Source organism: Cuculus canorus, chromosome 3, assembly GCF_017976375.1.
Source record: "Cuculus canorus isolate bCucCan1 chromosome 3, bCucCan1.pri, whole genome shotgun sequence".
NCBI classification, from domain to species: Eukaryota; Metazoa; Chordata; class Aves; order Cuculiformes; family Cuculidae; genus Cuculus; species Cuculus canorus.
The window spans coordinates 61,169,650-61,191,122 of NC_071403.1; the positions used below are offsets into that span (position 1 = coordinate 61,169,650).

Here is a 21,473-nt window from a genome sequence, read left to right on the forward strand (position 1 = left end):
CCGAGGAAGGTTGTCTTTGTGGAGTATCATTTCCCACTAAATCTGCTTCCTTTTACCTGACCCATTATGCCTTTGAAAGGCTTGTTTGCAGTATATAGCAGAAGAACTTCCCTGTGACTTTTGGAGCCAGTCGGTGCCTCCCTGAACACTGGCCAAATGTGATGTGATGGCTCCTTTCTCAGCTCCTCCCACAGGCTGGGCATGCTGGCACTCCTGTCCTTCTGGCCACCCTGGGGCTGAACTGTGAGCCTCTGCTATTGGATTCTGCAGGTCAGTGACGTGGGTTCATCCTCTTTTTCTTTCTAGTGGTGTTATTTTCATGCCATGCAGATGCTTACTCCTCCCAAAGAAAGAAGCTGTTGTGTAGGCTCTGCCCCTCCAATGCCACAACAGATCAGATGACTTCTTGAGCCCATCTTAAACTGTTTCTCAGCTACTAGTGCAGTGCAGGTTTCATGGGACAGCATCTGTCTTTGACACTTCTTCCCCAGCCCTGTGCTTTTCTGCAGGCTTACAAGTCCCTTTTAGTCCGTAAGGGTCCTACCACTTCCATTTAATTCTTCCTCAAGGTCCTTTCCTCTCATGGCCCCAGCAAGAAATGCTGACAGAACTGACTGTGCATAAGTGGATCTGGAAATAGCCCCAGTTTTGTTAAAATGAGCTTTTTCATGCTTGGGGACAGGAACTAGATGGGTGAAAGATGCTGCAAGGAGATAAACAATCTTCCCCCCCCTTAAAGTAAGACTGCCAGCACTTAAGTATTTCTTGAATAGAGAGTCCTGAGTGTTTCAATGTCATGGAAATACTTAAGTGCTGGCAGTCTTACTTTAAGGGGGGAAGATATCTCCTTGCAGCAAGGACTGTTGGTAGATATGTTTTGCTCTGTGTACCTCCCACTTAAAGGGGAAGGTGATGAACAGGAGATACCAGGCTGTGAGGGAAAATAAGATGAAGTGGTGCAATGTCAGAGCAAATGAGTCAAGGGCCTGGAATTAAACAGCTCTTTCAGCTTCTAGCACAGCTTCCACTGCTGTGAACCTGAGCTCCTTCTGTTCTTTAGTGTCAACCAAGGCAGCCACAGCTGCTCTGTGACCTTTATGGGACTGTAATGCAAAGGCCACTTGCAGGTGCCAGTCTGCCACCTGCCACATGTGTGTATGTGTGTGCGTGCGCGCGCCTGTGGGTGGGTACCAGTGCTAGAAATGCTGATGCTGAACTTCCAGCTGGCCTTAATAAAACATGGTTTTCTCAGCAGAATCAGTTTTTCTAATCCCTTCCCATTTATTGAGCTGCCTGTGCATTTGTGCCTTTGGGGTGAGGCAGGTTACAGTCTGACACCTCATGGGGCAAAACATTTCCTTTGCTTTCTTCCCAGACTTTTTTCCCAGCCTTTTCAGCTCAGTCTTTACCTGTGGAGGCTCCTAGTTGATATACCATTGAAGAACTGTTGCTTTATAGGAGTAAAGCCATAATTAGCAAGTAATTTTGATTCTTATTTCTTCATTTGAGCTACCTGTGCAGAGTCCTAGTGATTTGTAGTTACACTGATGTTCCTAAGTAACTTGGACTCATTTGAAATTCTGGCCTCTCTGTAAAAACTTTTATTGTCTATTAAATGTTGGGGTAGAGTTTGCCTGGGTTCTACTTTAAAAATGTGTTGTGTGGGGAAGGGAGCCATGGGCATCTGTGGCAAGCGGCCTGAGTGACTAAATCGTAACACTCATTGTAAAGAACATAAAAGGTTTAAACTCAGCCTTAACAGGGCCTGTGCTCTATGGGAACTGGTCAGGGCAGCAATAAGGTTTCAATTTATTTTAGATATATGCTATAGTTTAACGTCTCTGGGTGGCGTCACTGTTCTCTTACTAAAAGTATTTGTATTTGTCAGTTATTAGATTAGATATCTTTGTTCTGCCACCTAGTGTCCAGCTCTAGAAATACTCAAAACAAGCTTCTGGGGTTTTTGAGTTACAAGTTATTTTTTGTTTTCTCTTTAAGTTCTTATGAACATAATTAATAGTGCAGTTTATACTTCATTTTTAGACTGAGGTAGGCCTCTGATAATAATAAATTATACCACCTTGTCCTATTTGGAAATTTGGGGACTAGCATATGTGTATTTTATATCTCTTCATACGTGCATATGGTGTTTTGAAGATAAATGAAAACCATGAGAAAGTTTGGCCACACTTGTTCTGGCAGACTTGTGAGTTACATGAATACCTTTACTTGAGCTAGTGCATGTAAGGAGCACTGGTGCTAATATGGATTTATAGACTTAAGTCCTAAATTCCTTAATTTATATTATAATCATGCTACCCATATAAGAAAATGCAAGCCTTTTTTTAACTGTTAAACTTGTGATATTAAGCCAATCACTTTTGCTTGTGTGAATGTGTCTGTGAATGTTTCCTGATGTGACTGTGGGTGCCGCAGAAAACCTGCAGGTGGAAAGAACAAACGGCTTCAGATCCCAGAGACTTTGTGTCTGTAGCAGCTGCTCTGCACTCTGTAAACAGAATGGGGCTGAGGTTGGTGTTTAAGCCCTGGGACATTGCCCAGCTGATGCTAGAAGCGAGTTGGTCCTTTTCATTGTCCTGGTTTGTCAGCTCTTCTTTGCCCTGTGCTCCTCAGGGGTGCCCCAGGCCAGCAAGAGAGTCCTGGCATGCACCACAGCAGAGGGAACGATGAAGCTCTGCAGTGGGCTTTTAAAGGCGATAATACAACCTGAGTTGTTATTTTGATTGCCCCAGTGGAAAGGCACTGATACCAGCTGCTCATAAAATGGCATCAATAGACTTAGAAATGGTAGCACAGTCACCATGGAGATGTATTTATTCCTATAAAGGTCGTTCAAGGGTAACGTAAGAGTCCTTCAGGGCCCATTCATTACTGAGTACTTTCCTCAGAATACCTACCCTGGGATTGACAGCCATTGAACAGCGCAGATCTCCTGTTCTTACGCCCAGAATTCCTGCTTGTCCTACACTTTACTCCAGGGTGGTGGGCTGGCACCCTGGAAATGATAGGGCAAGCTTGGTGTGTCTGGACACGTGGCTGCAGACATCTATTGCTACACAGGCACTCTGCAATAGAAAATTAGCCCTGTTTTACATTATATCGTCACAGTCATATCTGAGCATCTTTGGCTTTTTGTAGCTTAGCTGGGGGCCAGATACACCATTAATGTAAACTGCTTTCTGGATTACAGCCACAGGAGGAAGGAGATGCTAATTTGTTTTAGAGCAGTTCCTTTGCCTGTGGAAGATCACAGGTTTTGGAGGGGTTTCCATCTTTTTCCAATGCAATTTAACGAAGACTGAGATTTTGTGTGAGCCTCTGAATGTATAGCACCCAACCTGCACTGTGTAAAAACGGAGAGAGTTGGAGTCTTTTGTATAAACTCAGGTGAGATTCCCTCTTCATTAAAAACACTTTGAAATCCCTTGCTCTGGCAACGAAGTTCATATCAACCCTCACCTGCCAAAACTCAGCAGTTATTAATACATCCTGCAGCTGTGCCTCATGTCAAAGCTGTCTTTGATGTCATCAGGATCTCTGAGCTGAACTTGATGTTCCCTCTGGGCAGCAGGAAAAGCCGGAGACAGGTAGCTCCAAAGGTGTTTCTGCACCTTGGTAGTTCTTCCCTGGCCTGCCTGTGACCCTGCTTCTTTTCTGATTCTGGTCTCCTTAACTTTAGGAAATTGAATTTTGCCGAAGGGTGTTCCCGTCGGGGTTTTGCTGATGCAGCACCTGAAAACAGAATAACTGGTACATGAGTATATACTTGTATTTTTGCCTTCTTTTCGGTGCACGTTACTCCTTGCTGCCCTCTGCACACACAGAGAGCATATCTCTAAACATACGGAAAAGGAGGTGAGCTGTGAGTTGAGAGAGTTTGCTCATGATGAGATATCCACTGTAGTAAAGACAAGTTGACTGAAAAAATCCAGAAGAGCATTATGAGACTGGAGAGTGACAGGATGGGGAAACAGATTGAGTGTAGGTAGATGTGAAGCAATATGCACAGGGAGAAAATAATGCCTGCGTACCCCCTTCAAGATCAAAATACTGGGGTTGTTTCCATGAAAATATCAACTCAGTTCTTTTCAGCAAGCAAAAAGCCAGTTAAATGTTAGGAATTATTAGGAGAGGACTAGAAATGATACAGCTATGCTGTATAAACGTCATCATATTAATCTCTGAGTCACCTGCTTTTGAGGGTGACTCTGATCTCTTACTTCAGAAAAGATATAGCAGAACTGGAAAAGGTCCAGAGAAGAGCAGAAAGGTTGACCCAAGTTAGGGAATAGTTTATGAAAGGAAGCTATGGAAATCCAGTGGGCTGGAATCCTTCAGCCTGAAAAAGAATTATGTTAGGAAAGGTGTAAAAGAGGTCTGCAGAATTACATGTGCCACAAAGAAGGTGGGTATGGAGCAATGGTTCACTCTGTCTCTGCCGAGAGAAGGATTACACACCATTAACTGCAGCTGGCCATAGGCAGGCTCAGAGCAAGCACCAGGAGTAGATGCCTTGCACACTGGATGGAGACCTGGGGAACCCTTCACCCATGGATGCTGTGTGCACCAAAAGCTGAAGCAGGCTCAAGGGGAGGCTGGGAAGCACTTGGAGAGCATGAGCGTCGGTGCAGGTCACTGACTTGACAAACCACACTGAGCTGCGGTAAACCCTGTGCCTTTTTAGGCCAGGCTCCTTTCAGGTGATTGCTGCTTTTGGCGAGAGGGTCACCCTCCTGGCAGCTTTGCCCCTCTGTCCCACTGTGGGCAAGAACTCTAAAGCTGGGCAGCCCCTTCAGGGCCTGAGCACAGCAACCGCAAGCAGAACCCTGCACACCTCGGGGGGAAAACAGCCTGCGTTCTGGGTCAGCTGCTGCTGCTGGCATTTTCCTCCTCTTTCCCAGGGGGGGGATGTAGGAGGTCCCCTGAGAGGCTGGTTTGTACAGAGGCAGCCACAGACGCAGGGAGGATGCTGGCATAAAACGCTGTAGCCATACTTGCACTCTCATGTGTTTCAGCACAAGAGAAGAGAGTTTAAACAAAGTTTCCCAGGTTATCAGATCCAAGCGCTTTCTAGCAGAGCCAGGTATGTCTTATGCCTTTCACCTCAAGCTCCCTCAGCAAACTGGTAGGGTTTGTCATGCAGAGCTCAGGGCTCGGAAGAGGACAGGGAGAGGGTGGCCACAGCTCCTAAACACAGCAGGGAATGGCCCAAAGAAGTGACGGGGACCCAGACTATGCATGTAGCAATGCACAGGAGAGACCACTTGGGCCCCTCATCACAAAGCTACTGCTGGATGTGCTTCAGGCACATCTCTGTGGCATAACATGCAGTGCTACAGACTAGGAGAAGTCTGGCTAGAAAGCTGCCTAGAGGAGAAGGACCTGGGGGTAATGGTTGACAGCCGACTGAACATGAGCCAGCAGTGTGCCCAGGTGGCCAAGAAGGCCAATGGCATCTGGGCTCGTATCGGAAACGGTGTGACCAGCAGGTCCAGGGAGGTGATTCTCCCTCTGTACTCGGCACTGGTGAGACTGCAGTTTGAGTACTGTGTTCAGTTCTGGGCCCCTCACCATAAGAAGGATGTTGAGGCTCTGGAGCGTGTCCAGAGAAGAGCAACGAAGCTGGTGAGGGGGCTGGAGAACAAGTCTTATGAGGAGCGGCTGAGAGAGCTGGGGTTGTTTAGCCTGGAGGAGGCTGAGGGGAGACCTCATTGCTCTCTACAACTACCTGAAAGGAGGCTGTGGAGAGGAGGGTGCTGGCCTCCTCTCCCAAGTGACAGAGGACAGGACAAGGGGGAATGGCCTGAAGCTCTGCCAGGGGAGGTTCAGGCTGGACATCAGGAAAACATTTTTCACGGAAAGGATCATTGGGCACTGGAACAGGCTGCCCAGGGAGGTGGTTGAGTCGCCTTCCCTGGAAGTGTTTAAGGGACGGGTGGATGAGGTGCTGCGGGACATGGTTTAGGGAGTGTTAGGAATGGTTGAACTCGATGACCCAGTGGGTCCTTTCCAACCTGGTGATTCTATGATTCTATAAACAGGACTATCACAGTGTCCATGAGGCTTGGCCTGAGCGCTTGCCTCGCACAAAACTCGCACCATGTGAGCTAACACAGGGTTTGATGTTGATGTCCTTAAAATGTTCATGTCTGTTTGTAATAGGCCTGTATTGATTTAGGCTAATTTGGTTACCCAAAAAAAGCGTTGTGCTGATTGCTCTAAATGGATTAAATAGTGATTTTAGTTAAACTGACGGCAGGCATGTGTGTAGACAGGGCCTGGAGCTTTGTAAGCAAATGACTTGGCAGTAATGCAATGAGGGTTTTGAGGCAGCTGAGGCCAAGCTGTTTTAAATACAAACCCGTAAGTTACTATTCTAATAAGTAGTCCTCAAATGTGACATTTTTCCCCTAACTTGGGCTTTTATGGAATCCTTGTAGATCTCTCTGCTAACTCTTGCTTTTCTGTTAATAATTTAGCAAGTACTTTACGTCAAATTTTTTTTGATTAAATGCAAATGTAAAATATGGAAAATTATCATTTTGGGGGCAAGATTGTTTAATTTTTGTTCACCTTCCTGGCCTGCTAAATTTTCCACACTTTTGGCAACGGAAAAAAAGTTTGCTTTGATTTTTTTATAAAATTTCAGCTATTTTGAAGAAAAATGCTGAAAAAAATGAAGAAAAAATTTTGAAGATGGCAGCTCAGGGCTGTCATCAAGACAACAATTGGAGACCAAGATTCTGAATTACCTAGAGAAATGAGTACATGGTAACCCAGTCTGCACTAAGATGAACTTTTAGCGAAAAGCCTTCTATATTACTAGTTCATGTTGGATCCTTCACTGCTTTCTGCATTCATAGGTCTGGGAAACTAAATTCCGATAACCTGGAGCACATGTAGAGGTGAAGCTGAGGGAGAAGGGCAAGACTGGGGTTGTTTAGCCTGGAGGAGGCTGAGGGGAGACCTTATTACTCTCTACAACTACCTAAAAGGAGGTTATGGAGAGGAGGGAGCTGGCCTCTTCTCCCAAGTGACAGAGGACAGGACAAGAGGGAATGGCCTGAAGCTCTGCCAGGGGAGGTTCAGGCTGGATATCAGGAAAAAATTCTTCACAGAAAGAGTCATTGGGCACTGGAACAGGCTGCCCAGGGAGGTGGTCGAGTCACCTTCCCTGGAGGTGTTTAAGGAAGGGGTGGATGAAGTGCTTAGGGACATGGTTTAGGGAGTGTTAGGAATGGTTGGACTCGATGATCCAGTGGGTCCTTTCCAACCTGGTGATTCTGTGATTCTGTGACTTAAATTAGGCAAATCAGAGGAGGAGCTGCGTTACCCAGAAGGAGTAACAAACTCATTCTATGTCCAAAATCACCAAAGAGATGAAGGAAATCAACACAATAATGCAAGTGAGTTGCATGAGACCCAAATGTAGCAGCTTCCTGAGTGTGGTGGTCAGCAAGTCCCACAACCATAAACTTGCAGTCTGCTTGTAACACTTTGGCAGTAAGCACAGTGGAAGCCATTCCCATCTTCACTGCCCCTCCTTGTCAGAGACAGATGCTGGTGGGTGAATGCCCTTTCATACCCCCTTCTAACCTGCAGCATGTCCTTAGTCATTTGAGTACCAGCATCACACAACCACGGACACCTAGTCTTTGTGCAAGGGGGAAGGAGCTGATGCTCCACTACACAATTAAGGTAAGGGTACAGGAACACTGTGGCAAAGCAGGGCTCTGGAGCCACATGCATCTCAGACCCCCATTCATTCCCATTCATCACCCAGGATGTAACACCCAGCTCCAATAAACTAAACCTCCACCAGAAGAGGTCTTTCTCATCTCGTACCCAGCTCTACAGCCTCTGAGAAAGGCTCCGGGGCTGATCGTTGAGACTTCTTATCCACAGACTGTGGAGTCCAGCGGCCTGGGGTCACAGATAGTTGGGACAGCTAGACTGGGAATGAAGCTGTTTATTCTCTCCTCCCGTTTGCCATCAGGTGGTGCCTGAGATCTCCTTCTGGACAGCTTCAAAGCTATTCCAGGCTCAGAGCAGAAAACGCTGCCCAAGAGAGATGCTTTGCCCTGGAAAACAGCACCCCCTGGGCTATGCCTCGTAAAATAAACAGATCAGAACAGCCGGCTTTGCTACAAAAGACTACAAAGCTCACAATGAGTAAAAGAATATCCTACAAAATCCTTCTTCAGACTTCCCCAAGTGTCTTCCATGAAACAATTAGTGGATACACTTGTTTTGAACTCCATGACTCACTCCTGCAATCCAGCTGTAGCCTGTGATCACTCAGTCACTTAATGCGCTGTGGGGAAATAGGCAATTGTGTGAATTTCCTTTCTCTCCCTCTCAGCCTCTTGTTTTAGCTCTGTCACACGTTGTACTGCAGCGCTGTACAACCGCAGCCTGGATGCTCACATCCCAGATGTGCTGGCTTACCATTCATGCAGCACTTTCTCACAGTATTAAACAGTGATCAGGAAGGTTTCTCAAAGAGAAAATGCATCTTACTGTCTTTTAGTCCTTTGTAATCCAGCTGCAAGTGCAGTCCTTTTAACAATGGTCTTAAGCTGTGGCTTGGATCTATTAGTTTCATTTCTAATTTGTTACCTTCTCTGTGTGAGCATGTGTGTGCAGATTTGTTAAACTCTATTAAATATAATGAACTCTAGCTAGTGTAATTACTTTAATAATGTCTCACACATTCTTTTCTGTTAATCATGTTTAACTTTGCCAGTCAGCAGTATATTTACTGTTATGAACTAGTAAGTTGTTTTTAATCATGTGCATTTTACTGTGTTCAGTTCTGGGCCCCTCGCTACAAGAAGGATGTTGAGGCTCTGGAGCGTGTCCAGAGAAGAGCAACGAAGCTGGGAAGGGGCTGGAGAACAAGTCGTATGAGGAGTGGCTGAGAGAGCTGGGGTTGTTTAGCCTGGAGAAGAGGAGGCTGAGGGGAGACCTTATTGCTCTCTATTGTAGAGAGGAGGGTGCTGACCTCTTCTGCCAAGTGACAGGGGACAGGACAAGGAGGAATGGCCTCGAGCTGCTCTAGGGGAGGTTCAGACTGGATATCAGAAAGATATTTTTCACAGAAAGAGTCATCAGGCACTGGCAGAGGCTGCCCAGGGAGGTGGTTGAATCACCATCCCTGGAGGTATTTAAAAGACAGGTAGACAAGGTGCTCAGGGACATGGTTTAGTGGCAGATAGGAATGGTTGGACTCAATGATCCAAGATGTCTTTTCCAAGCTGGTGATTCTATGATTTTTAATCATGTGTATATTTTTAAAATGTGCATAACAGGCGCATTTGTGTAACTTTTTACAGAGTGTGTCATGTACACATTTGTGTAATTATTTTTAATCACTGTATTTGTATAACATGCACATTTGTGCAACTTTCCAAGTGTGCAGTAGTCACAGAAGACATTTAACAATTAAACTAGAAATGTTTCCAGAGATTCCCACCACCCACAGAAAATGTTTGGAGGCTTCTCTGTGCTTATCTTGCCTTGGTCATGCTGTGATAATTTTGGTGGCAGAGGAAGGAAAAAGCCCTGAATAATTTGCCAACTTTTTCCATGTCTAAAAGAGAATGAAAACAGAGCAACAGAAGATTCCTCGTGCTGGTACCACACACCTCAACACCTGCCTGTGTCCACTAAACAGTGTTGTATGCTTGTCAGGATCAAAAGATTATTTTATTCTCTGGCTACTGCCTTCCAGGTGGTAAGTTTCTGCTGTTAACACAAACAGCAGAAGGAGCAAGCTGTGGTGCCCTTTATGCAGGGTTCCTTCTGGCCCCTAAGGGTGGGTGAGGCAGTGACTACTGGGACACAGGTAGCAGCTGCTCCTTTGTAAGTGTTTGCGGACAAGGAATTCTCCACTTAATGTTAAGGGTTCTTGCTTGTCTAGTTTTGACTTTCCTCTACTTGATTGCTTCTCTCAGACACTTTTTCCTTATTAGTTTCTGTTCTTTTCCTTTGGAGGTTACTTTCCCTCTTAACACTCATTTTAATTTCTTTCCATTTCTTCTCTCTTCCCTCTTTTAGCTCCCCTATTCCTCTTGCTTTTCCTTCTTGCTTTCTGCCAAACCACATGCACCACTTTTCCCCTTTCCGATCATTTTCCCAAGGGATGAATGACAGCAGCCATGTTTGCATGGCCATTTGTATAGCCCCCCACCCAGCTTCGGGCTCTCAGCTGAGAAGCCTCAGTTTTTAAGGGTTTTGAAAGACCTTGTGAAGACTGATCTCCTACTATTATTTGTCTGTAAGACAGATGAATTGGGAGCCAAAAGTTATTTAGTACAAATCCTGCTTTTGCAGTTTTGGCACGTCAGATGGATGAGGAGCACAAATCAGAGCATCTTCCCTTTAACCAACGTTGCCCTCCCAGGTGCTAGACTTCTTCCCGCATCCTAATGGTCAACACAAGTTGCACCTGCAGCACAGCAGCAGACTTGCTGACAGAGCCTTGCAACAGCTTTCCCCCACCTTGAAGTCCCATATCTACACTACAGACAAGGCATTTGGTCTGACTTCGATAAGCCAAGTGAACATTTTTGCTCCTGTTCCTTTTTTGCTCTAAAAATAAGTATCATTTGAGGAATAAGGAAATAAAAGTGAAAAGGGAAGCAAAACTTTCATTCTCGCTCGACCATTTTAAAGCAGGCATCTGTATGATTTCCACAGCTTTTGTTTTGTTGGGAGAATATCTCCCAGGGGCTAACTTTAACATTTTGAATGGAGCCATATTTAGCCTTTTCAATAGTAAATCACACAGGACCTATGAACTGCAAATGCAACCTTATCTCCATCCAGATATTTATTCTCAAAGAGATTTTTCCAGTTCTCTGTAATCCTGCCAAGAAAATACAGGTGACATTAAATCAACCCTCCCAGAGTTTCTCCTTAGGCATGCTCTGTTGTACACTGAGGTTGCTGACAAGCTGTTATATGGTAAAGGTCTCTTTTCCGTCTAGAAATCTGGTGCTACAATCTGCTTGCAAGATTTTGTCAGTGGCTTTCCTAGGACTTTGCACCCAGCATGGATTGCAGCTTTATTGCCTGCTGGTTCAGTAATGCAAAAATCTATCAAAGTTGCATACCTGTTCCCCCTCCTCGCGCATCTCTGCCTTCCCTCTCCTTTTAAACACTTGTGGGCACAGGAGGGATAACTGCTGTCCCTGGGAAGGTCCCCTGTCTCTGGGGCATGCTCAGTGGGACTCTCTTCTCCACGCTAATTTCTTCTCTGCAGGTCACTGGTGGAGGGAAAACTAGGTCTGTGTCCACAGGTTCTTTGACCCAGATAGCTCCTGGGAGTATTTTTGTCTAATTTTATGACTGACCACAGGATATGATGTAAGGGAAAAGTGCAATCCTTGGTCTTGTGTCTGACCGAGGTGGCTGCTGCAGCTCCCTCTCTGCCCCTTGACTACCATTCTGCGTGCAGCTTTGATAATCAAATTTTTACTAGCCTGTCAAGTAAAATCCTGGCATAGAACCACTGGCAAATTGTAGAGCTGGCCAAATAATTGGAATAATAATTCACTCACATTGAATGTGGTCCATTTAATGTCATTTCCTGAATGGGAATGAACCTCTTCTTAGGATTTGGTTTAGATTAGTTCACTGCGTGGTTTACTTGAGCCCTATAATTTTACCACCAATATGTAAAGCAGATTCATAAAAAGACATTTAGCTGTGCTAGGAGATAGCACTGTGCACTAATGTAAATTATAAATGTAGAGTTAGAAAACCTAACAAGCCCAGCTGGCAAACTTCCATGTATTATCTCACAATAATTGCTTCCAGCCAGTAGACAATTTTTGGACAGCAAAAGACCGGTTATTTGTATTATACATTTAGCCTAAAACTGTAATAACATCCTCTGGCAAAGATATTATCTGATGGTGTCTGAAATGGAACCAGCTTTCCTCTTTTCAGACATTAACAAATGAAAATCTTTGTCGTCTCATGGTATTTCCTGAATTGGAGAATAAAACGAGGAGGATTTTTAATTCATGTAGTTTATTTCTTAAAAAAATCTATTTTTGACAACCAAGTTTCCCAGAATTGTTATATGTGGTTTGTATCACCAGCCAGAGAAATATTTCCTTTACAATTCTAATCAGGCAGAAGCAACAGTATCACTAGCAAGACCGGCTCCTGGCTTAGCAGAGTCAGAAAAAGACCCGTGAACAAGCAAGGCATGTGAAGGTCACAGAAGAGAGTATGTTTTTTCCTGTTGCCTCAGAAATGCCTGGATGCCTGCTGCGTTGCTCATCCACACATTCTCAGGCAAGCACTACAGTACTGAGGATGTGAAGTGAATGTTTATAAGGGTCTGGTTTAGAAATCTTAGGCAGAGATAAAGCTTAGTGATGTGCCAAGGTCACTACTCAATGTAGCTGTTCCATCTGCCGGTGATGACAGAGAATGAGAAAGCAGGAGGATGGCATCTGGGTTTTAAAAGATATCTCAGGTGCTTTCCAGTCCTTTGGTAACTTGGGAGGACATAATAAATATTAAGAAATTAGTTGGCCTGAATTGCCTGTACTGTGCCCCTCCTCCCCTGCAGACACAGGTCTTGACCAAAGAGTTTCCTGTCAGTTATTTGAACAAGAATCAGACAACCGCTTGATTTTTTTAAAAAAGAAAACACATCTAATATTCAGTGATATGAGACCTGGTGGTCTGAAAAGGTACAGTTGTCCAAGGACAGCTGTTAAGGAATTGGAGTGACTGTAGTGAACTCTGCATGGAGCAGTGCAAGGCTTACTGCTGCTCAATGTTTTTATCAAGATCCGAGGGTAAATGTAACATTTCTGCTAAGAACACTGGTCAGATGGCAAATAATGATGAAAAGAAGAGTCATCTAGAGTAGCCAGAATTTCTCAGGGGAGAGCCCACCCAGGCAAGTGATGTCTTAGTAGAGTTTGAAGATATCTAGCCACATTAGATATCTAAAAAGCAGGAATGCAGGCTGTACTTCCAGTAGGTGAGCTTCAGAGGGTAAGCAGTGACTCAGAAATACTTTGGAGAAGTCAGAACACAGCAGCAACTCAGTAGGAGCTCCCAGTCTGATGGGAGAAAAAGTGTTGACTGTCGTTGGGTACACAGTTGATGAGAAGTGGGTTGGGATCAAAAGCCCTACATGAAACCATTGTTGGAATACATATCCCGCTGAAGTGTTCCCACTGAAAAAGACCATTGAAGAATTTTTTGCTGGAACATCAAAGAGTCCCAGATATAATTCAAGAACTGGAAAAGAAGGCCTTTCATCACCAAAGAGTTCACTTTACTTAGTTTATTCAAAGCAAGTAGATACCAGCCTTCACCACCTAGGGTATAAATACTTACACTGGGGTAAAATCCCAGGGTGGGATTCAATTGCCTAAACACAGTCACTTACAGCATGTTGGATGCTAGATGTGTTTCCTTTGGGCAGAGGGAAAGATGAGACAATCCTGCCCAATCCTGCCTCTGAGAGTCTGCTGGATAGCCACAAGCTCAGAGCCAGGCAGGTGTACACTCCCTGTGCTAAGTGCTTCAGTCTTCCCATGTCAGCAGGTTCCCCCAGCTGCTCTGCAAGCTCTACAGGTAACAGAAGAGTTGTTTTAACAGAGCGGCAAAATATCTCTGCAATTATAGCAGTTCATGATGTAAACTCCAATGGCAGTCTTAGCACAGACATTCATGGATCAAGTTGGATTTGAACCCAGACCCCATTCTCCAGCTGGAAATCCAACGCACTGGGCTTTCAATCCCCAGACTGCGATCCTGCTCTAGTATCTCTTGCATTTCTGGCATGCAGTTCCATGTCTGGCAGAGAAAACGCATCTTGAGTTGGTTTGTGTATGTTCTAGTTTGAGCTCTAGCAGAATTGATTTTTCAACATTTCAGTTAATCCTCATCTAAGTAACTTCATCTTCTGGAAGCTAACTACATGTTTTCAGACATGTGCCTGTCTCTATAAGTGATAATGCTTAAAATTTATGATTTTCATCAAAGTTACAGGGCATCTGTAGGCCGAAAATTGTTATATTTGCTTATATTTGTTTCGATGGAAGCCAAAGCTACTCTGAAGATGTCGGAATGCCATAAATCAAAGGGATGAAAAAGGGTCTCACCTGCAGGGAGGAGCAGAGAGGGCAGGTGATCCAAAACTAACCAACAGAGTATTCCATCCCACGCATATCATACTCAGTATAAACTGAGTGATCACGAGAATCAAGCTCTCTGCTTTGATGATTGGTGTCCAGTAAAAGCTCCCATCTGTCCTTTTGCCCCTGATCCCGGACCTGTGTATTCCTGAACCCAGTTCCTGAGTCCAGCTCCCATCTGCCACTGAGTCCAGACCAGAAACTTTCCCCAGGCCCACTCTGCAGCATCTGTGGTGATGTATAGTCATGGTAGAGTTCAATTTCATAAATTTGTATATATTTTATTATGTTTTAATTCACAGTATTTTCATTATTCTTATTATTGTTTCATTAAAGCTGTTTTAATTTTAGTTTCCAACCCACGTTTCCCTGTCTCTCATTTCCATTTCCACTTTCCCTATGGGGGGAGATTTGGACCACAACTGCTCGCACTTAGCTGCCTCATCAAGCTTGGGTAGAGCTGAGCTGAGACAAAGCATCTGCACTTCTAATATCTCATATTTGTGCTTAATACATCATTTAAACAATCTTAAACACATAAGGCATATTGGCATGAAAATAAGAAAAACAAACATGGCAGGAGCTTGTGCCAAAGCTAACACATCCAAACGCTCTTCGTGGCTGGGTATATGAGCAGCTCTGAGGGGCCCTGTGCAACCCAGAGCACTCGCCTTCTCAGCACCCACTGCTCCCTCAGTCACAGCAGCTGTGAGCAAGTCACAGGATCATTCCTCAGCCAACATCTACCCCTGCATTGCAACACCAGGAGGTAATTTGATAGCACTGATGCACTTAGCTGGGGACTGGCAGGAGTGTGGGAAAGCCAGCAAGAGCAGCTGTGTCCCACTGCTGCAGAATGGGCCAGGTTACTGCTCCAGCTCCATGGTGTGACTGTTCGTAAGGGACTCTGTGCCAGAGTCACTGCAACTTCACAGACCCCAGGTGTGGCCCTCTATGTGATCCTCTCAGTCCACACAAGGCAACAGATATATATACAATGGATGAATACAAAGATCACCTTATGGGTACAATGACATGTTAAAGGGATAAGGTTTATTAAAACTAATGCTACAACCAAATAAGAAGTTCAAATCCAAATACACACATGCTGTGAAAAAATCCCCGTAATCATAGTACAATAGAAAATAATTCTATATTCAGATGTAAAAAGATAAATGCAGGACTCTTTTTTATTTAGTGGCTGTATTGTAACGTTTAAATCCCAGTTTCTGACAAGCAGTAGATACAGAAGCGTGTGAGACAAATAACTTTGAGGGAATCGGGAATTTGAGGGCTTTAGTATGGTAAAAAGGTTAGTTGCTGAAAAAAAAATATTATTCTGCTTTTTTAAACCACCAGTGCTCCTCCTTTAATTTCCCCCAGTTCTTAGTTGATCAATTGACTTAGAATTATGTCTGGTCTACGCTACTAAGAGTAAAGTTCCCTAAAATCTATCTTTAAGGCCTGAAGAACAGCAATATGAATCCTTAGATTGTTTGCTACTGATCAGGTGTTCCTAGGGAAACTAATACTTTTCTTAGACTCACTTCAGTTTATAGGAAAGCACTTAGTCAAAATAAACATCCAAAGGCTCAACACTTTTGATTTTTTTTATATCCACTGCATTAGGGCTTCAAACATTTTTGAGTTATCTATAATACATGATTCTTAATCCCATAAATATTTTGAAATGAGTGGTAATGAGCTATGAACTTGATTCTAGTTTTGAAGTCTATCCTGACACCAGCTGAGTTACTGTCTTTGTAACAGCATCAGAAAATGATGCCAGTACAGTCAGCTAGCTGCTCTGTTACAGCTGTTTCAGAAACAAAAAGCATGTTTCTGGAAAATGAAATGTATTCACATGTAGTGACAATCACAGCGAAGTCCCATCAGTTGCTGTTAGATTTGCATGACTTTATTTTAAAAGGTTGCTTGATTTTTTTTTAATGAAGTCTTGGCTTAGCTGAAGTCTCTAGGAGTTCAGAAGTTTAATAACTGGGACTTCTCCCTTTTACATTAAGCATTCTGATTTATTTTATTTACCAATTATGAAGATCACTTCTGTGCAACTCGCATCACAAAGCACATTCCAGAGATATTGTAAGTAGCCAAAAAGTTGACTAAAGCACAATCAAATTTAGGACCTCTCATTTGCATAGGACATGATTGTATATGTAAGCTAAGCACTGACTAAAGCTGTGTAAAAAAAAGAATTGCTTCAGTTCTGTCTAAGAGCTAAAACCAGACATACTTAAAAGTTTTTTGCAGATTAACTCAAAATAGCCTTACTTTTACTGTTATTTGATGGGAAACAATCCTTTGGAGATGAACGTCACCACCGAAAGTGAAATGAGTTCTTCTTGGTTTGGACGTTTAAGGTGAAAATTAAGAAGGGTTAGTTTTCCTTGCAAGGGATGTTACTGAAGGGAAAGAAGGTGGTGAGCAGAACCATGAGGGTGCACAGGTGAAAAAGAAGTTCAGAGGTTGTTCCCCCAGCAGGACCAGGCAATGGAAAGGTTTCTGGGCAGTTTCTCACTTGTACAGAGTACAGCAATGTGAGGAGTTGGAGCCTGTGGCCATGGCACACCACGGAGCTGAGCTGCCGCCTCCCAGCCAGCCATGGTGATGGTCATCCCTTGTCCTGAGTCTTCCATTGAGAAGTGGCAGCTTGGCTGGATGCCCTACCTCACAGTGGGCACAACCTCCATCTCACTCTGGTCTGTGCCAGGCATGCTCCTTCTCTGCCCTAGCCACGTCTTCCTTGCCTTCCACCTTATTGCAGCTTCCCCAGGCCACGTTGTAGCCATGATTTAAAAGGTGCCATGTAAATAGTTTTAAAAGTGAAGGAAAGATGATGAAAGGCAAACTTGAGAAAATCCTTATTAGAACATGAGGACGTGAGCACAATGGCTATTTACTCTTCTGCTCTGTGATAGATGCTGCAGCGCCATATGTGAGCCTAGCTTAAAAAGACCATGATGTCTTGATCTGGGAGATTGTAAAGCCTGACTTTGCTTCTTTCATTGCCTTAAACATTTTGCCTGAACGTTGGCCATTTGCGTGTTTGTTTTGTGGTACTAGCAATGAACAGAGGAGGTGGTGCAGCAGCAGAGCTCTCCCGGAACCATGCGGGGGGCTCTCACTCCCACGCTTGCTTGCTCTCACTCATCACTTTGATCGGACCAGCCTGGACCACGTGTCCTGGAAGAAGCTGCTGCTGTGACCACATGTTCCCGAGGAACTGCTGCTGCCCATCGATGTGGTAAATATTTCCTTCTCCCTTGTCTTCTCTCTCTCTCTCTTTGTCTCTCTCTGATTACCTTACAGTGTGCGTGTTGGGCCGGATCCGAGTGACCTTGCTGCATTCTGGGATCAGACTGTGATCTGAACAGGTTGGGATTTGTTCCTGTAACTTTGGGAAGTCGCACTCCCATTTCTTGGCTGTGCACCCAAGTATTTTGGTCTGCTTGTTTGTCAGAGCCAGAATAAATATTGCTTTAGATTTTCGCCCTGAGAGTGACCTTGTTGGCCTCTGTATCACCACACGGATAAAAGAACCGCGTCCCTAGTTGGGGCTGGACATGAGCGTGTGGTTTGTGGGTCCTGGGTGTGATGGAGATCAAAATAAGTCAGCCTAACATGTCTGGGCTTCCCTCATTTTTATACTGGGCAAGACCTTTTTTTCCTGAATTCAACTCAAATTTGCAAGCAGAGTTGGCTTCCCTTCAGCATAGTGTTTTGGTGAATATGTTATTTACTACTAAAGTGGAAAAGATCTCTGGTTTAGCACTGATAGGGTAGAGAGTGAAAAACAAAGATGAATGCAAGAAGAAGAAAAGCAGAGTTTGCAGCTGAGCTATGAGGGTTCAGAGTTTCTAAGGGATAGAGCTACAATAAATCTGTTCCTGATGGCAGCAGGTGCAGGAGAGAGCTCTCATACACTGATGTCAACTGGAAGCAAAGGCACCATACGAAAAACCAGCCTTGTGTAGACAATGAGAAGCAGTGAGACCGAGATAAGGAGTGGAAATAGAAGGGGCAATTTTGAGCTGGCATGAGGGCTCAGGAAGTTGTTCCAGAAGGAAAAAGGCAGCAGCACTGCCTTCAGTACACAGGAGGGATTGTTCAAATTTGGTGGAATATCTGATGCAGCATGTAATGCTGTAATTTTGCAGTCACTTGCAACTGGAGAAAGGCTTTTGGTGAGGGAAAAAAAAAAAAGGTTTAAATCCACACCTGTTCCCAGTTTACTGTAGAGCCAGAGAAATGCTCTTGCCAGCACAAAGCAGGCAGTAGCATGGGGGCAGGGAAGGAAGACACAACTAGAGAAGAAGTAGTGGAGGGAGTAGGCAGGACCAATTTTTTGGCAGCTTTATATGCCATCATAATGAAAATTTGAAATGAAGAAACAACAAAACACTGCAGCTCCCTTCTGTCTAATCTAATATAGAACATAGCCATACAGTATCTGCTGTAATGTATGTCTTTCTGCGTAACTTCTTACACCATCCATCTCACTTCAAACACCTGAATACTGACCAAGAGTTTATTAGGGCAAACTGCAGGTGGCTAGATTTCTTTGTAAGCTCTGGATATCTCACCCAGACCTTTCATGATGGGCACAATTCAAGCAGCATTAAAACACAAGTGTGAAATACTATTCACACTTACTAGTATTTGTTTCAGCAGCCTATCTGCTTCCTGCACCTTTTTCTGCAGGCATGCTTAAAGTTCTCTGTAGAGACTATCTGCCTCCAACCCCTTTCTAACAGTCTGATGACTGAACAAGGGTGATTGTCAGAAAGCAGATCCTCTCTTGATAAAGGAAGAGGTTGCCATGTTCTATATTTATGCTTACCTATTTACATATTTTTATATTTTTTTTCCCCCACATACTGCTGATTACCTATCCAGTTAACATTTGCGGTGTGCTCTACTGTAGTAGGACCTTTTTTGTTAAGTTTGCGCATTGATATGAGTCCCCATGAGGTAAGGCAAAATCATTTTAGGCAGAAGTTTGTGATACACTTCAACTCTGAGTAGATTCAAAGCAGATGCAAACAACCCATAAAGAGGGTTTCTTTCTGCGTACAGATTATGCCATGGTTCTTTTGAATATTAGCTTCTAGAAGAGTTATCTTTTGGTAGTTTTGGACTGAATAACGTCTCTAGAACCTCTGCTGTTCAACATACAAGCACCTGAAGCCAGTCTGCTGGCGACACCAAGTTGTTTGAGCTAGCAGGAACAAGGGCTGGCTGCAAAGAGCTGTAGAAGGACCTTACGAGGCTGAATGACTGGACAATCAAACAACAGATGAAATTCACTGTGTATAAACTAGATCAGCACCTACTGGTAAGAACAATCCTAGCTTCTCATATAAGATGAACAGCTCTGAGATGATCACTGCCACTGAGAAGGGAACAGTGGGATTAGTTACGTATCAGAAAATATCAGCAAAGTGTGTGGCAGCAGCCAGGAAAACCCAAGTCAAATGCTACAGACTGTTGGTAGAAGAACACAGAACACAACAGGAAACATGAATATGCCAACACTGCAGAAATCCATGGGTAACCTGCACCCTTATTTAGCCCTCTCATCTCAAAAAGCAGAAGTAGAGAAGATTTAGAGAGGAGTAACAGAGATAATCAGAGTTTTGGAGCAGCTTCTGCATAAGGCCAGCCCAAGTAGCTTAGCACCATGTGGTTTGGAAAAGGGAGCACATGATGCGATAAAACATATGGAAATCATCAGAGACACATTGGGAAAAATCTATGTTTCTTCAAGCACAAAAATCTGGCAGCTTTCAAAGATGGGCAGCCATAGGCAGGCTCAGAGCAAGCAGCAGGGGCTGTTGCCTCACGCAGTGGGTGGAGATCTGGGCAACCTTTCACTGGTGGATGCTGTGTGCGTCAAAAGCTGAAGCAGGCTCAAGGGGAGGCTGGGATCACTTGGAGTGTGTGACAGCCACTGCAGATTACTGACTTGACAAACCACACTCAGCTGAGAAAATCCCTGAGCTGACATTGGGCAGAGGGTGGGAGAGCCCAAAGTGGAAGTATCGCATTTGCTGCTTTGTTCCTACTCTTGCTGAGGCAACTGCCCTGAGTTTGAGCTGCAGGCAAGACTGTGCCCTTTGGGCTCTTTGTCTCAGCCAGTAAAGCTGCTCTTCGATAACAAATTTCTCCCTGACTGATGGGAGTTAGCACTGACATCATCTGAATAAAACACACTATAAGCAGGGCTGAAGGAAGAAGAAGGATGTGTGGCTATTTTTGGCACGTGAGGCGCAGCTGCTTGCTGCCTTCTCTCACAAGTCAGGAAGGGCACAGTCTGGAACACCAGGTCAAAAATTCCTTAGCATAATAAATGGACTGAAAACTAGGAACATAAGTGAGCTGTCAGCTTTTAGATAAACCTGGGCTTTTTTTTTAGCAGCTTTTCTGAATGTTGTGAAAACTTCCCTGTGCGCAGGATGGTATTTTTAACTTACAATAGCATTTGTTGTATCTGAGAAGGCAAAAGCCTCCCTGAAGAGGAAAAAAAAGTTGATTCCATGTGCATTGCTAATATAGTGTATATGATCATCCACCTTTGAAGCAGGTACTATGTTAGCAAAGTTGATACAAAGCTGTAGTCAGTGGGTAGTCATAAACTTATACAAAGCTCGCAGTTAAGGGTATCACTAGAAATAAAACTGAGTAGAGAAATACTAGATATAGCTAAAGGTGATGCTAGGGTGGAGAAGATATAAGGGAAATGATGTGGGACTAAAATTATCTACAACACAAAACAGAGGAAGGGATTTCAGCAGAAATTCATGACTTTGCAATGATACGTAAGCTCAAGGCGTCAGCCTCAGGAAAGGTACACTGATCTTAGACAAAGGACTTGAAATAATTTGCTCTATATTGTTGCATGTTAACTCTGATAGGCAGCTAAGCCCCACACAGCTGCTTGCTCACCCTCCCTCGGTGGGATGAGGGGGAGAATCAAAAAAGTAAAAGTGAAAAAACTCATGAGTTGAGCTAAAGACAGTTTAATAGGTAAAGCAAAAGCTGCACACATTAGTAAAGCAAACCAAGGAATTAGTTCACTACTTCCCATCGTCACGCTGGTGTTCAGTCATCCCCAGGAAAGCAGGGCTCCACCGTGCAGAATGGTTACTTGGGTAGACAAATGCAGTAATTCCTAATGTTCTCCCTTCTTCATTCTTCCCTCCAGCCTTCACTGATGCACACAATTCATATGGTCTGAGATATCCTTTGGTCAGCTGT

At 44.1% G+C, this 21,473-nt stretch overlaps 1 protein-coding gene across 1 annotated transcript in view; it reads left to right on the top strand.

Moving 5' to 3' along the window:
- Positions 1–17,325: 17,325 nt before the first annotated feature.
- DISC1 (DISC1 scaffold protein) overlaps positions 17,326–21,473 on the top strand; it is a 204,140-nt gene continuing 199,992 nt past the window's right edge. Inside the window, exon 1 of the mRNA XM_054063152.1 lies at positions 17,326–17,460. The gene's annotated coding sequence lies outside the window, so the exon portion shown is untranslated. The remainder of the gene's footprint in view (positions 17,461–21,473) is intronic.